Raw genomic sequence first — 13,378 nt, forward strand, 5'->3', positions numbered from 1 at the left:
TGCTACTGAGATTAATATGCTCTAGTTAATGCTATTTGGAATGCTTTTCAATTTCATTAAATGATTTTCCTTTTAAGAGCTGGATCTGTATCTAGTCCTATCTTTATTTTTTTTTTTTTAAAGATTTTATTTATTTATTTGACAGAGAGAGACACAGCGAGAGAGGGAACACAAGCAGGGGGAGTGGGAGAGGGAGAAGCAGGCCTCCTGCCTAACAGGGAGCCTGATGCGGGGCTTGATCCCAGGACCCTGGGATCATGACCTGAGCCGAAGGCAGACGCTTAACGACTGAGCCACCCAGGCGCCCCTAGTCCTATCTTTAAAAAGACCCATTTGGCCCTTCGTGCTCAGTACTAGAACTCTTACTGTCGACACTATTTATGTGACAATTGCATGTGCTATTTTGTCCTATCATGCTTTTTTTTTTTCTTTTTAACAACTGTATGTTTGTGGCCCTCTTCAAAGCTGTGAAGTGAACAGCATTTCAGAAGTCTGGACTTCTTCCTTAAACTCCAGATTTGTATATAGACTGCCTCCCCAACATTTCCACTTGCGTGTCTTGTCAGGCATCTCAACCTTATAGGTCCAAAATTAAATTCTTCTCTCCCCTCTCCCCTCTTGGGTTTCCCCAGAGTAGAGGCTGAAACAAAGGCTTATGTACGGTAGTTTATTTGGGGTTTTGACCCCAGGGAGCAAGAGTAGGAGAAGGGGGAGGAAAAGTAAAATAAGGAAGAGGGAGAGGCAATATAATGATGTTTTATTTCATTGGTCATCACCACATTTGAATGCTCTCTTGATCTCTTAAGACCTTCTGAGAAGTTTCATGAGATGTCTCAAAACTGCCCACTAAAGGCAAGAACGAAGCCCAAGGTGACCAAGTAATAGAGTTTCAAGTTCACTGAATTCCATGCTGTGTATTCTGGTGGAAATATCCCTCCACCCAACCCCTGGAGAACTAATTATTATTATCTAGCAAACCCCAAATTTGAGAGTCAGGAAACATAAATCTATAAGTGAGTCATTGATAAGATGGGCCAATCCTTCTCCAATTCCTGGGTTTCTGGAGCCATGTCTTTAACTGTTCAGGGATACTCTTTATTGGTTGGTTTTGAGCATTTACCACATCTTGTAGGACAACACCTCAATCCCAAGAGGCACATTAACTGGGTTTGTAGCAAGCCAGTCCACTATTTTTATGAGCCTGGCTGCTTCCGCGTGATGAGGAATATTTCAATATCAGTGGATTCCATGGTGATGTGTATAATTGTCACTTTGTGGTTGGTTTGGTTTTTGGCTGTGAAATGGATTCCTTGGTTGAGATAATGTTGATCACGAATGTTATAATTCTGGTGATCATGGATGTTGGCAGAGTCACTGCGGGCAAGACAGAAAAACCTAGACATCTGTAAAGATTTTTTTTCAGGCACTTCTCTCTATAAAGCAATCTAGGAAGAATACTCCTCCAAGCTCTGCCAGCTGGGAAGATTCCCCTTCACCTTTGTTCTTTAGATCCATCCTTGCGTGGAGCTATTGTGCAACAGCAGTCCAGTTTTGCCTGCCTACCAACGTAATATGTCAACTCATCTGCGAACCAGGTTTAAATTTTTCATTCTGTGTTAGGTGGTCATGGGGACCTCACAAAAGGCTGTAGGAGTGAGTTGATGAACAGATGTCCGTGCTGTTGAAGTAAGTGCCAGGAATTGGATTCACCCACAAGTTTACTTGTGTCTGCTGGATGTGCTCAGCCTCAATCCTATACCATTTCCATACTTCATACATTCCTGCTGTATCCATGTGCTTATGACTTGAAGGATCTGATCCTGTGCGGCCCACGATAAATAGCTCTAGTTTTCCCAGTGACTAGTTCTCTGACTCAGAAGGCGTGGCCTTGCAGAACATGAGGGACCTGAACTGCAACTCTCTTACTGGGGGCTTTCCAGAAATATGCCAAAGTGTTTTTTATCTATCATAGATCCCTTTAGCACCATTAGATCTGCTCAGACAAATGGCCTGAGCGTTAAGTAACTTGCATTAGAGCCCTTGTGGGAACATATCCAAGCGATGGGTACTTGGTTTCACAAGTTCATTCCAACATCTGGACTTCTGAGAAACACATTCTGGTGGTGGTTCTTTAGTCTCACGTGATAAATTCATTCTTTTTTTTTAAGATTCTATTTATTTATTTATTTATTTATTTATTTATTTATTTATTTGAGAGAGAGAGAGAGCACACAAGCAGCTGGAGGCACAGAGGGAGAGGGAGAAACAGACTCACTGCTGGGCAGGGAACCCGATGAGGGGCTTGATCCCAGGACCCTGGGCTCATGACCTGAGCCGAAGGCAGACACTTAATTGACTGAGCCACCCAGGCGCCTTGGTAAATTAATTCTAACATTCTTGTTTCTGTCTTCTGATTCCTTTTTCAATACTCATTCAGAATTATTCTAACATCTCATTTAGCACAGGCCACCATCATATCCAAGTTTTAAGGAGATATCAAGGTCTTGTATTAGAACTGACTCTAGATGTCGTTGCCAAAACATTAAATCCAGAATCACAGGCGAATGGCCCCAGGATATAAATTCTCCCCTGGACAGCCTTATAACCTGATCCCTCTGGTTTAACACTCTAAATATTCACTCTCACAGATATTCCCCTGGTTCACATTGGTATGTTGTAGCAGTCTTGAAATTCCTTATCAGTTAGTCTTGTTCAGTAGCCCATACCAGGGGTGATCTTGACACCTAAGGGACATTTAGTAATGGCTGGAGACACTTTTGGTTGTCATTGTTAGAGGGGTTCTACTAGAATCTAGTGGTAGATGCCAGGGATGCTATTAACAACCTACAATACATAGGACAGCCCTCCACAACAAAGAATTATCCAGCCCAAATATCACAAGTGCTGAGATTGAGAAATCCTGTTCTAGTTAACTTTAGGGCAAGGATTGCAATCCCCCACATAGGTTGTGCTGAGATCTGACTGTGGTTATAGGCTTGAGGTAATGAGAGTAATAGGGGTGGATATTGAGGGAAATAAGATTATTAGGAGGCGCTTGCCTCAGATATATTCTTTGCAGAATATCTGGACAAGGAGAGGTTGCTTTCCTTTATCAGGAGGAAAGAGACTGTTGGCACAGAGGATAACAAAAAATCTGAAGGCTTAGGAGTATAAGGCATGTCTACACAAATGTCCCCATTCTGGATCTCAAGGTCCCATTATTTTCCTATTAGGGACCTGGCTTTGACATGGGTGATGTTTCAAGGCTGTGCATTCAGACTTCTTTGTAGCTCTGCCATCCTTATGATTATATGTTGGAGCTGATTTTTAGCACAGTCTGCTCTGTGGCTACACGGCCCTAGAGGCCTTATAGCTTTCACAGTGTGCCACGATGGACTGAACACAGCCTGTCATTTTCTTTTGTGAAGACCTCCAAAGCAGTTAACAGACATCAGCCCATCTTATAATTATTATTGCTGCCATAATGCTGAAGTACCATATGTACCATGTAATGCAATGCTTCATCTTCTGTCTGCCCCTCATTCTAATCTACTAGAGTTGAGAGTCTTGGTAATTGTGACGTTACTATATGCCAGGGGTTAACACCACTTGCGATTTACCGCCAACCACTTACCCCCAGCAGGGTCCTTACTGTCTTGTGATCAGTGTTGTAGGATCCAAAATCCCGTATTGAAAGTTTCCTTTCTAGAGCCAGTTTTAGTGCCCAGGTTTCGCCTGAAAGCAGAGCCCAAGATGAAGGCTTACATGCTTGTAGTTTATTTGAGAATATGAGTTCAGGGAACAGAATGAGGGCACAGGGGAAATAAAATAGGGGAGAAAAACCAATACAAGAGTACATTATTGAGGTGACCTATGTCATGGGCCACTTTGATTGATCTTATGGTACCTGGTTGATAACTTCCCAGAATTGGTCACCGCCCAACACTTAGAATAGGAGGTGAAGCTGGAAGCATTTAAAGTGATGCATGAAAGGCTTCCTGCAATCCTTCTTGAAGGATTTAAAGTGATTAATGAAAGACACAGCTTCTCCCTCAGTTTTGTCTATTTGGGTTAATGGTCTCTCTCTTTTCTCACTCTCTCTCTCTCACATTCCACATCCAATCTTTCAAGAAATCTTATCGGTTCTACCTTCAAAGTGTTACGGAACCTGGACTGGATCGCCCGATGGAAGAACCAAGCGGCATTCGGAGATCTTGGAGGATAGGAGGTTTATTTAACGCTGGTGGGATCAGAGGAGAGTGATCTCCAAAGGTCTGAGCCCCGAGCACAAACAAAGGGGGTAATTTAAACACGTTTACGTCCATATCTGTGCACTTTTGCGCACAGGTGGGGCTGGAGGGAAAACCTGGAACGGCCCTGGGGCCGGGACTGGGAGTCCCTTGCTGGCTCGGTGGGCCACCTTAGAACACAGATTTCCCTTATCATTCCCCCCTTTGATGCCCCTTTAAACACCTAGTTTAGAGGGCATCATTTTCATTCTCTAAGGGGCGATAGTGAGTAGGGAGCAACTGGAGTCTGATCTTAGCAATTTGAGCAGTGATAAACCTAGTAAGGGCATTAAGAATACAAGGACCAAATGCTACTATGAGGAGGAGCATTAGGATGGAGCCAATAAGGGGGGGCGAACCAAGGGAACCATTGTGAGAGAGAATCCCACCAAGTTGTCCGCTGGAGTGCTTCCCACTGGCGATGTACTCGTTCCTGTAATTGGTCAGAGTTTCTTGGACCACCCCTGACACATTAGCTTAGAAACAACATTCCTCTTGTAAGAAGAGGCAGAGCCCCTCTTGCAAGGCCCTGCGCCTGTTTTGGAGGACCACTGAGGCCAGTGAACCGAGTTGGCGCTGCAGGGCCAGGGCCGAATGAGTGAGGGTGGAAAAATCGGCCGTGAGTTGTTGAGTTAACCCCTGGTACTGAACCTGAGACATCCCGACGCCAGTGGTGCCGAGGGCAGCACCTGAAGCAGCCAGCAGGGTCATGAGAAGGGGATGGCCTCGGGGGAGCGTCGGGGGCAGCTAGGAGGTCTCCATATAAGTGGGGCGTTGTTCCCAGGGAGGACGGAAAGATCAGCTAAGAGACTGACAAGAGTGCATGATTGATTGTGTGGGGTGATGCAGATGTATACACCTTGATCACAAGCTAAAAATGTGTTGTTAGGTGCACAGACCTGACTGTGGCCCGTGACGGGAGAGGAAGAGTTTCCATACAGCGGTACCAGAGCCAGAAAGGGATAATCTGAGGTCCCTGGTGCCAAGGTGGGAGGTGACACAGTGGATTGGTTGAGGATGATACCTACGTATTGGACGGGACCGGGCTTCTTACAGATCCAGCAGTCAGACGTTAGGGGTGGATTTGAGTGGTTAAGTGCTTGGTGGGAGACATTAATCATACCTAACAGTTGCGCTATAGATGCTTGCTGCATGTGGATGGGGGAATCCGGGGATGCGCCAGGGCGAGTTATTTTCTGTCTGACTCTGGGTTTTGACTGCAAGGCTTGGGGTGAACATGGACTTAATCATAAACTTGGCCATGGGGTCGGTCCCTATAGGGTGATACTGATCCAACAGGAGAATGATTCCCGTGGCCCATGATGTGGCATTGGGTTCTAGGACTGAGAGAGTGAGCGATATATGGTAATTGTTAGGGCAAGAAGATGGGGTGGTGTTGCGTGACAAGGAAATCTGGATGTCACTGCATTGTTTGAGGCACCACCTGGTGGACCATCGTTCCATTCCTGGCCAAGTCGCCACCCATGACTCGCATCCCCAGGCTTGAGAGCAGAACTTAGGGCAGGTGTTTGGCTGTTGAGGCGTAGGGCCCCCACAGATGTAGATATCTACCAGTTGGTAACCTGAGTGAGGGCCATGGTAGGAACACCGTCTATGAGGTTCCCAGGAGGTATCAAGAAGTTGGCATCCATCAAAATGGAGGTCAACCTTTGGTGTGTGTCCATCCCCGATGGAAGAAGTCAGCGGGGGCGCTGGTGTGGGATTGAGGGGGATAAGCTGGAAAGTCCATTTGCCAGTAACAGTGATACAAGAGTTTGCCCCCCCTGCCTGGCCGGGCAGCTAGAGGCAGTGAGGAGGAACAGCACACCAGGCAGCAGAAAACCGGGACTGACTGGGGCCAGGAAAACCATGGTGAAATGTGCTGAGGAGTAGACAGCAGAGGGCCAGTAAAAGTGGGGTCTATGACCTTAGTCAGAGGGAGCCATCGTAGCTAACCCGTCAGCAGATGAAACCAGTGGACAAGTAAGTGCAGTAATATACCCTAGGGTCACCCAATAAACAATGACAATAGTAAGCCTCTGGGAGAAAGTCCAGCCAGGAGGGGCAACAGTGTAGTCTGACTCCCAAGATGAGGGAAATCATGCCGATGAGAGCCAGGGACCATGGTGAGCAGGTGTCCATTAGTCGGTGGGGTCTCGTCGAAGGCGAAGCCGGAGCGGGTTCACGAGGTCTGGCTGGACTCTCCACTGGCACTGCTCCTCGTCCGAATGGTGAGCTTTTTTTACTCTTGAGTGGTGGACCCACGGGGTGACACCTGAGACCTTGAGGACAGAAAGAGTGGTTAGAACAACAGTGTGGGGCCTTGTCCACTGCAGTTTGAAGTTTTTTTTTTTTTTTCAAACTTTGACCCAAACTGAGTCCCCTGTCTGGAAAGAGTGTACCTGAGACCCTAAGGAGATTGGGGCCCTTTCAATGGTGTACTTTTGTAATGTATTTAGGGTGACCCCCAGGGCCTGAAGCTGCTTCTTTATTTCTTTATATCCAACCTGATGTAAGTTTCTTGGAAGGCTCCCCAAGCACAGGGGAGGCCGTCCATATATTAATTTGAATGGGGAGAAACCTAATGTCCCAGGCGTGCAGGGAGCACACAGGAGAGCTAGGGGTAGCAGATCGGCCATGGGAGGTTAGTCTCCTGACAAAACTTTGCTAAGGTTCCCTTGAGGGTGCAATTCATTCACTCTACTTTCCCTGAACTTTGGGGCCGGTAAGCGGTGTGGAGTCTCCAGGTGATGTTGAGACATTTGGTCAAGACCTGTACAATGTCTGCTATAAATGCGGGTCCATTGTCACTATGGATTGTTAATGGCAGGCCAAACTGGGGCACGATCTCCCATAAGAGGACTTTAGCTACTTCCTGGCTTTGCTCTGTCCAAGTCGGGAAGGCTTTGACCCACCCAGAGTATGTGCATACTATTACTAGGAGATATCTGAACTCCCTGCTCGGCTGCACATCTGTGAAGTCTACTTCTAGATCTTCAAAGGGGGTTGCTCCCATCCTCTGGACACCTGGCGGGGGCTGTGGTGCAGACCGAGCATTATTTGTAGCACACGTTATGCATCGTTCACTCGTTGCTCGGCACAGTGCTGGCAGGTGACTGATGTAGTAGTGCTTCTTGAGAAGGGCCTCTAATGCAGTTTTCCCCAGATGACTGAGTTGGTGGTGTTCCTTGACTAGATGCCCTCCAGTTGCTGCTGGAACAAAGAAGCACGCGTCCGGCATCATCCACCATCCCTTTTCAGTCAGGGTGGCTCCCTCAGCCATGGCCCATTCTTTTTCCTTTTTAGTGTAACTGGGTGGAGGGACTTCTTCTGGGGGTGTCAGGGCCATGGTGAGGGAAAGGGCTCTGTCCATGTCCTCACTGGCTGCAGTCTTGGCTGCCTCATCTGCCAGACGATTTCCCCACGCTATGGGGTCATCTCCTTTCTGGTGTCCCTTACAGTGCAGGATTGCTACTTCCTTTGGAAGCCAGATGGCTTCGAGGAGTTTTAGTATTTCCTCCTTGTTCTTGATAGCTTTTCCTGCGGCGGTAAGGAGGCCCCTTTCCTTGTAGATGGTTCCATGTGTATGTACAGTAGCGAAGGCATACCGAGTCAGTATAGATGTTGACTGCCTCTGAGGTTGGGCTCCTGGGATCAGTTCAGCAATGATAGGGGCCCGATTCCGGGCTAGTCCAGGTGGGTTGTCTTTAGCCCATACTGAAGGGAAGGTGAGTTTGAACTCCGGCGGGCTGCTCAGTTGGGCCTGGGCACAGAATAGCCTCCATTCTTCTCCTTGGTGTGGTAATTGCTAGTACCAGAGACCCCGTCTCCTCTTGCCTTGGGTTCATTCAGAGGCTAGTGTGTGTGCCCAACGGGCTCAAAGGTTATTTGAGCCCCAAGCTTGGAGAGTATGTCTCGGCCCAGGAGGGGGATGGGGCAGTCAGGCAGATAAAGGAATTCATGTCGGACCTTGTGGGCCCCGAGTTCACACTGGCAAGCCTGGCAAAAGGGCTGTTGTATCGCCCACGTCCCGGTGGCCCCAAGGATGGTTGCAGTCCTTTTGCTGAAAGGGGTCACTGGGGAGGTGACAACAGAGTGCTCGGCCCCAGTATCAACCATATAAGTCACTGGTTGGCCCCCCACCTTCATTCTGACCATGGGCTCATGCAGGCCAAGGAAGAAAGAGCCTGGTCCCCCTCAGTCTGAGTTTATTCCTGCAAGGCCTATGAGGTCCTCCTCTTGGGTCTCTTCCTTGTAGCGGCTGGGCTTCTGAGCCTTTCTCCGGTTGGGACATTTGTTTTTCCAATGCCTTTTCTCCTTACAGTGGGCACATTGATCCCTTGCCAAGCGGGTTCTGGTCTCCCCCCTTTCGGTGGCTGAGGTCTCCCCGCCTTTGTGTCGTCCTTTTCTTTCAGGGTGGCGGCGAGGAGGCTGACTTTTTCTTTTTTCATATTTTTGCCGGGGTCCCGTTCGGCTGCGACCTCCCTGTTCATGTAGACCTTATTGGTAATCTCTATTAGCTGGGTGATCTTTATCCCGGTGAAACCCTCTAGTTTCTGAAGGTTTTTTTTCTGATGTCTAGGGCGGCCTGAGCCACGAAGGAGGGGTTTACCATCTGTTGGCTTTCTTGTGCCTCAGGGTCAAATGGAGTGTATATCCTGTAGACTTTACATAATCTCTCCGTAGTAGTCCCCAGGGGAGTCCCCTGGTGGTTGAGTGACCGAGGATACCTTAGTCATGTTCATGGGTTTCTTAGCTCCTGCCCGGATTCCCCGGAGGAGGGCCTCCTGGTACGGGTGGATGTGGGCCTGTCCCTCAGTTGTGGTGAAGTCCCATGCTGGGCCCTCTCTGGGTGCGGCCGTATTAGCCCAGGCTGCAGGGTGCATGCTCTTCCAGGTACTGCCGTGCACCTTTCATTATTCTCCTCCTTTCCTCTTTGTTAAACAGGGTGCGGAGTAACTGTTGGCAGTCTTCCCAGGTTGTCCGATGAGTCTGGAAGAGGGATTCCATGAGGTCTACCATAGTCTGTGGTTTCTTAGAGTAGGATGGGGTGTTATGTTTCCAGCTGAGGAGGTCGGTGGTGGAGAAGGGCTGATAATACATCATGGAATGGCTGGGTTGGACCGTCCCGTCTTCATCGTCTCTCGGGTTCCCGTGTCTCTCCTACTGGCATTTGGAGGGTGCTTGTGCCCAGCCTGGGGCGCAGCCTGGCTGCTGGTCCTGGAGAAAGTGGATCCTTTGGGCCTGGGGGCGCCAGTGAAACCAATGGCGGTGGAGTGTCTGGAGCTGAAGGGCCAGGTGTAGACGGTCTTGGGGGTGCATACGGTGGGGGCAGGATCGGTTCGTCCTCGGGATCTCCAGCTAGGATTTGTGGAGACTGGGGCTTTTGCCGATCTTCTTTAGGTTGCTTGGATGAGGCGATTAAGACCCTGGCCTGTCCCTGCCTATTGCAAGTGAATCGCACCCAGGGGGGAAGGGTCTGGGCAATTCCTAGCCAGGAGTCAATGTATGGAAACTGGTCATGGTCTCTAGAAACGTAGCTTTACTCTGCCCTGACCCCATGGTGATGTTCCCGTGTGTGGTGACGCAGAGACAGACAAGAGGGGGTGGGTGCCTCCTGTGGTGAGGAGACCAATCAGATGCCCATCTGGCCGTGTCCCGAAAGAGCTTAGGTGAGGCTTAGCCATAGCTGTCTCAGCGTTGTGACTTATGATCCGAAACTATTCCGATGCCGCCATAGACCGTATGGCATTCACCACGGAATCACAGACGGGCCCACTCAGACTCCATAAGCTTCTGGGGACCTTAAGGGTGCCCACCCGTGGAGTCACAGAATCAGTCCACTTGAGCAAGTCAGGTCGGACTGCACATTTACTCACACATTCACTCCAGAATTTATTACATTCCCTCCCTGGGAATCCCCACCTGTGAGACCTCTAAGAGGTCTCTGGGAGGTGATCAGGCTTCCCTTTCACCCCAGTGGGTGGGCCTGTGTGGGTCCTGGGGCCCCAGGCTGTACCGGAATCTGACATCGTGACCAGGTCCTCACCTGCCAAGTCTCCTCGAGTCTGGCAGGAACAGCGGAGCAGGGCCGGCCCGAGGCGACCGGGGCAAGAGACTGCCAAAAATTAGGCAGGGTGTGCCTTCTCTGATATGATCCCTCGTTCTGTCACCGCCCCGCCATTGCCCCAAACTGGTGGCGACAATGGGCCAGTGCGGTTGGGTTTCCCGGTCAGGGAACCAAATATTACAGAACCTGGACTTGATCACCCAATGGAAGAACCAAGTGGCACTCAGAGATCTTGGAGGATAGGAGGTTTATTTAATGCTGGCGGGCTCAGAGGAGAGTGATCTCCAAAGGTCTGACCCCGGCACAAACAAAGAGGGTGATTTATACACTTTTTAAACATATATATATATATACTTTCGCGCAGACACGGCAGGCGGGGCAGGAGGGAAAACCCGGAATGGCCCTGGGGCCGGGACTTGGATTCCCTTGCTGGGTTGGTCGGCCACCTTAGAACACAGATTTCCCTTATCAAAAGTACATCCAGAATCTGACCGCTTTTCACCATCTCCATGGCTACTCTTTCCTTGATTATTGCCAGTATCATGTCTCTCCTGAATTACTGCTGTCCAAACTGTCTCTTACAGCCCCCTATGCTCTGCTTTTCTACTCTTGTCTCCTCACAGTCCATTCTTAACACAGCCTCCAGAGTGATCCTTTTAAAAAGATAAGTCAAATTATGTTACCTTTTGCTCGGAATCATCCAGTAGCTCTAAACAATCTGCTCCTTTCTCCACCCACCAGGACTTCATCTTCCACTACTCTGCTTGATCACTCTAGTCTAGTTCCTTAGACCTCCTTGTTGTTCCATGAAAAATCCAGACAAACTCCATTCAAAATCCAGGCAAACTGGACCTCGGCACTTGCCTTTTCCTCTGCTTAGAATGATTTTCCATTAAATATCTGCATGGCTCACAACTGCATCCTTTTCAAGTCTTTGCTCAAATGTTATCTCAGTGAGGGCTCCCACGATAGTCTTATTTAAAGTAGTGTCCCAGGGGTGCTTGGCTGGCTCAGTCGGTAGAGCATGTGACTCCTAATCTTAGGGTTGTGAGTTCAAGCCCCACATTGGGTATAGAGATTACTTAAAAAAAAAAAATCAAAAATAAAATAAAATAAAATAAGTGTCCCAACTTAGCATTCTTTATCTTCCATTTTTGCCTTGTTTTCCTCTTCATGGTTCTTATTACATCCTGGAATACTATGACATTACATCCCAATGTATATGGTATTTGTCTACTTGCTCTTTCTCTTTCTCTAGAATGAAGCTTTATGAAGGCAAGGACTTTTATCTGTTTTGTTCACAGATGTATTCCCAGTTCCCGAAACTCATACCAATGCACTTATTGTGTTCTATATACTATTCTTTCTCTCTTTTTTTAAAGATTTTATTTATTTATTTGACAGAGAGAGACACAGCGAGAGAGGGAACACAAGCAGGGGGAGTGGGAGAAGGAGAAGCAGGCTTCCTGCTGAGCAGGGAGCCCGATGCGGGGCTCGATCCCAGGACCCTGGGATCATGACCTGAGCCGAAGGCGGATGCTTAACAACTGAGCCACCCAGGCGCCCCTGTTCTATATACTATTCTAAGCACTTTACATGTATTAACTAATTTAGTTTTCACTACAATCCTGTGAGGTAAGAATCTTTATGATACTCACTTTAAAGACCAGAAAATGGAGGCACAGATTAATTATTTAGCCCCAAAACGCATAGTAAGCACAGAGTAGTATTTTAATGACTATCTCTTTATGTAACTATAGTCCTCTGTAACATAAAATGGTGGATATATATAATCACTGGGTCATGCAGAACTAGGTTTAAGTCTGGTCTTTACTGGTTCAATGACCACAAGGCAAGTTACTTAATTAACTCTCCTGAGCCTCAGTTTCCTCAACTGTAAATTCAAAATAATAATCCCCAACTTTTGGGACTCTCATGCAATTTGCTGAGGTATTTCTTTTTTTTTTTTTTTAAAGATTTTATTTATTTATTTGAGAGAGAATGAGAGAGAGCACATGAGAGGGGGGAGGGTCAGAGGGAGAAGCAGACTCCCCGCTGAGCAGGGAGCCCGATGTGGGACTCGATCCGGGGACTCCAGGATCATGACCTGAGCCGAAGGCAGTCGCTTAACCAACTGAGCCACCCAGGCGCCCTGCTGAGGTATTTCTTGTAAAGCACTTGGCACAGTGCTTGGCACACAGTAAGCACTCAATAACTGAGAGCTGTTATGACATGCAGGTTGATTTAGATTAGATTGGGTAGATTGATGTTCTTCAAAAATGTATGATAGTCACTCAGGCTCTCAGATCCTGCTTCCTTTTCATAGACAGAAGGCCACATATATTAACATACATCACATATGAGGCAATGTCATGTTTGGATAGCATGAAATGATTTTTCCACTGTTAAAAAGCTCCAAGGGAGAAACTTCTTCCAAACAGCCAAGAGGAGCGAATATTAATGATGACAACATTAGCAGGATTACTGAAGTTAATTGCTTCCTCAGAGAAATCTCTCTTGATACCTTTCTCCAATAAAGCAGAGGTGTGAAGCTTATGGATTCTTAATGATCTCGGAGAAATTGGAGTAACTCATTTACTTATTTCCCACCTTTTGGAGGCAGAAGGGGAATCATTTTTCCTCTGCTTGAAACCCTGAGGGAGGAAGAACAGAAGTGTCCTGCTGTCTCCAGGGCTGTCAGATGAAACACCAATGGGTGGAAACCACAACTGACTCTTTGGACTTTGTTTAGTGAGAAACCACAGGGCTCACAGAAATGGACTTTCACATAACCCGCTAATACTGCAGTCCAACTGTCCCTTAAGAGAAATCAGGTTGATTTTAATTGCATACAAGGCCAAGAGGTCTTCATATGTTTAAAGAAATCATATGAGTTTATATAATTTCATTTTCTCCTTATTCCTAATTTTTGGGGACTTTGGTTATGTCAGTTACTTGGATTTTCCTCTTTTCTTTCCCTTAGCATTGTTTTTTCATAATTCAATTATGCACATTTCTG

The sequence above is a fragment of the Leptonychotes weddellii genome, chromosome 2 (assembly GCF_054177405.1).
Source record: "Leptonychotes weddellii isolate Sample4059 chromosome 2, ASM5417740v2, whole genome shotgun sequence".
In the NCBI taxonomy this organism is placed as follows: Eukaryota; Metazoa; Chordata; class Mammalia; order Carnivora; family Phocidae; genus Leptonychotes; species Leptonychotes weddellii.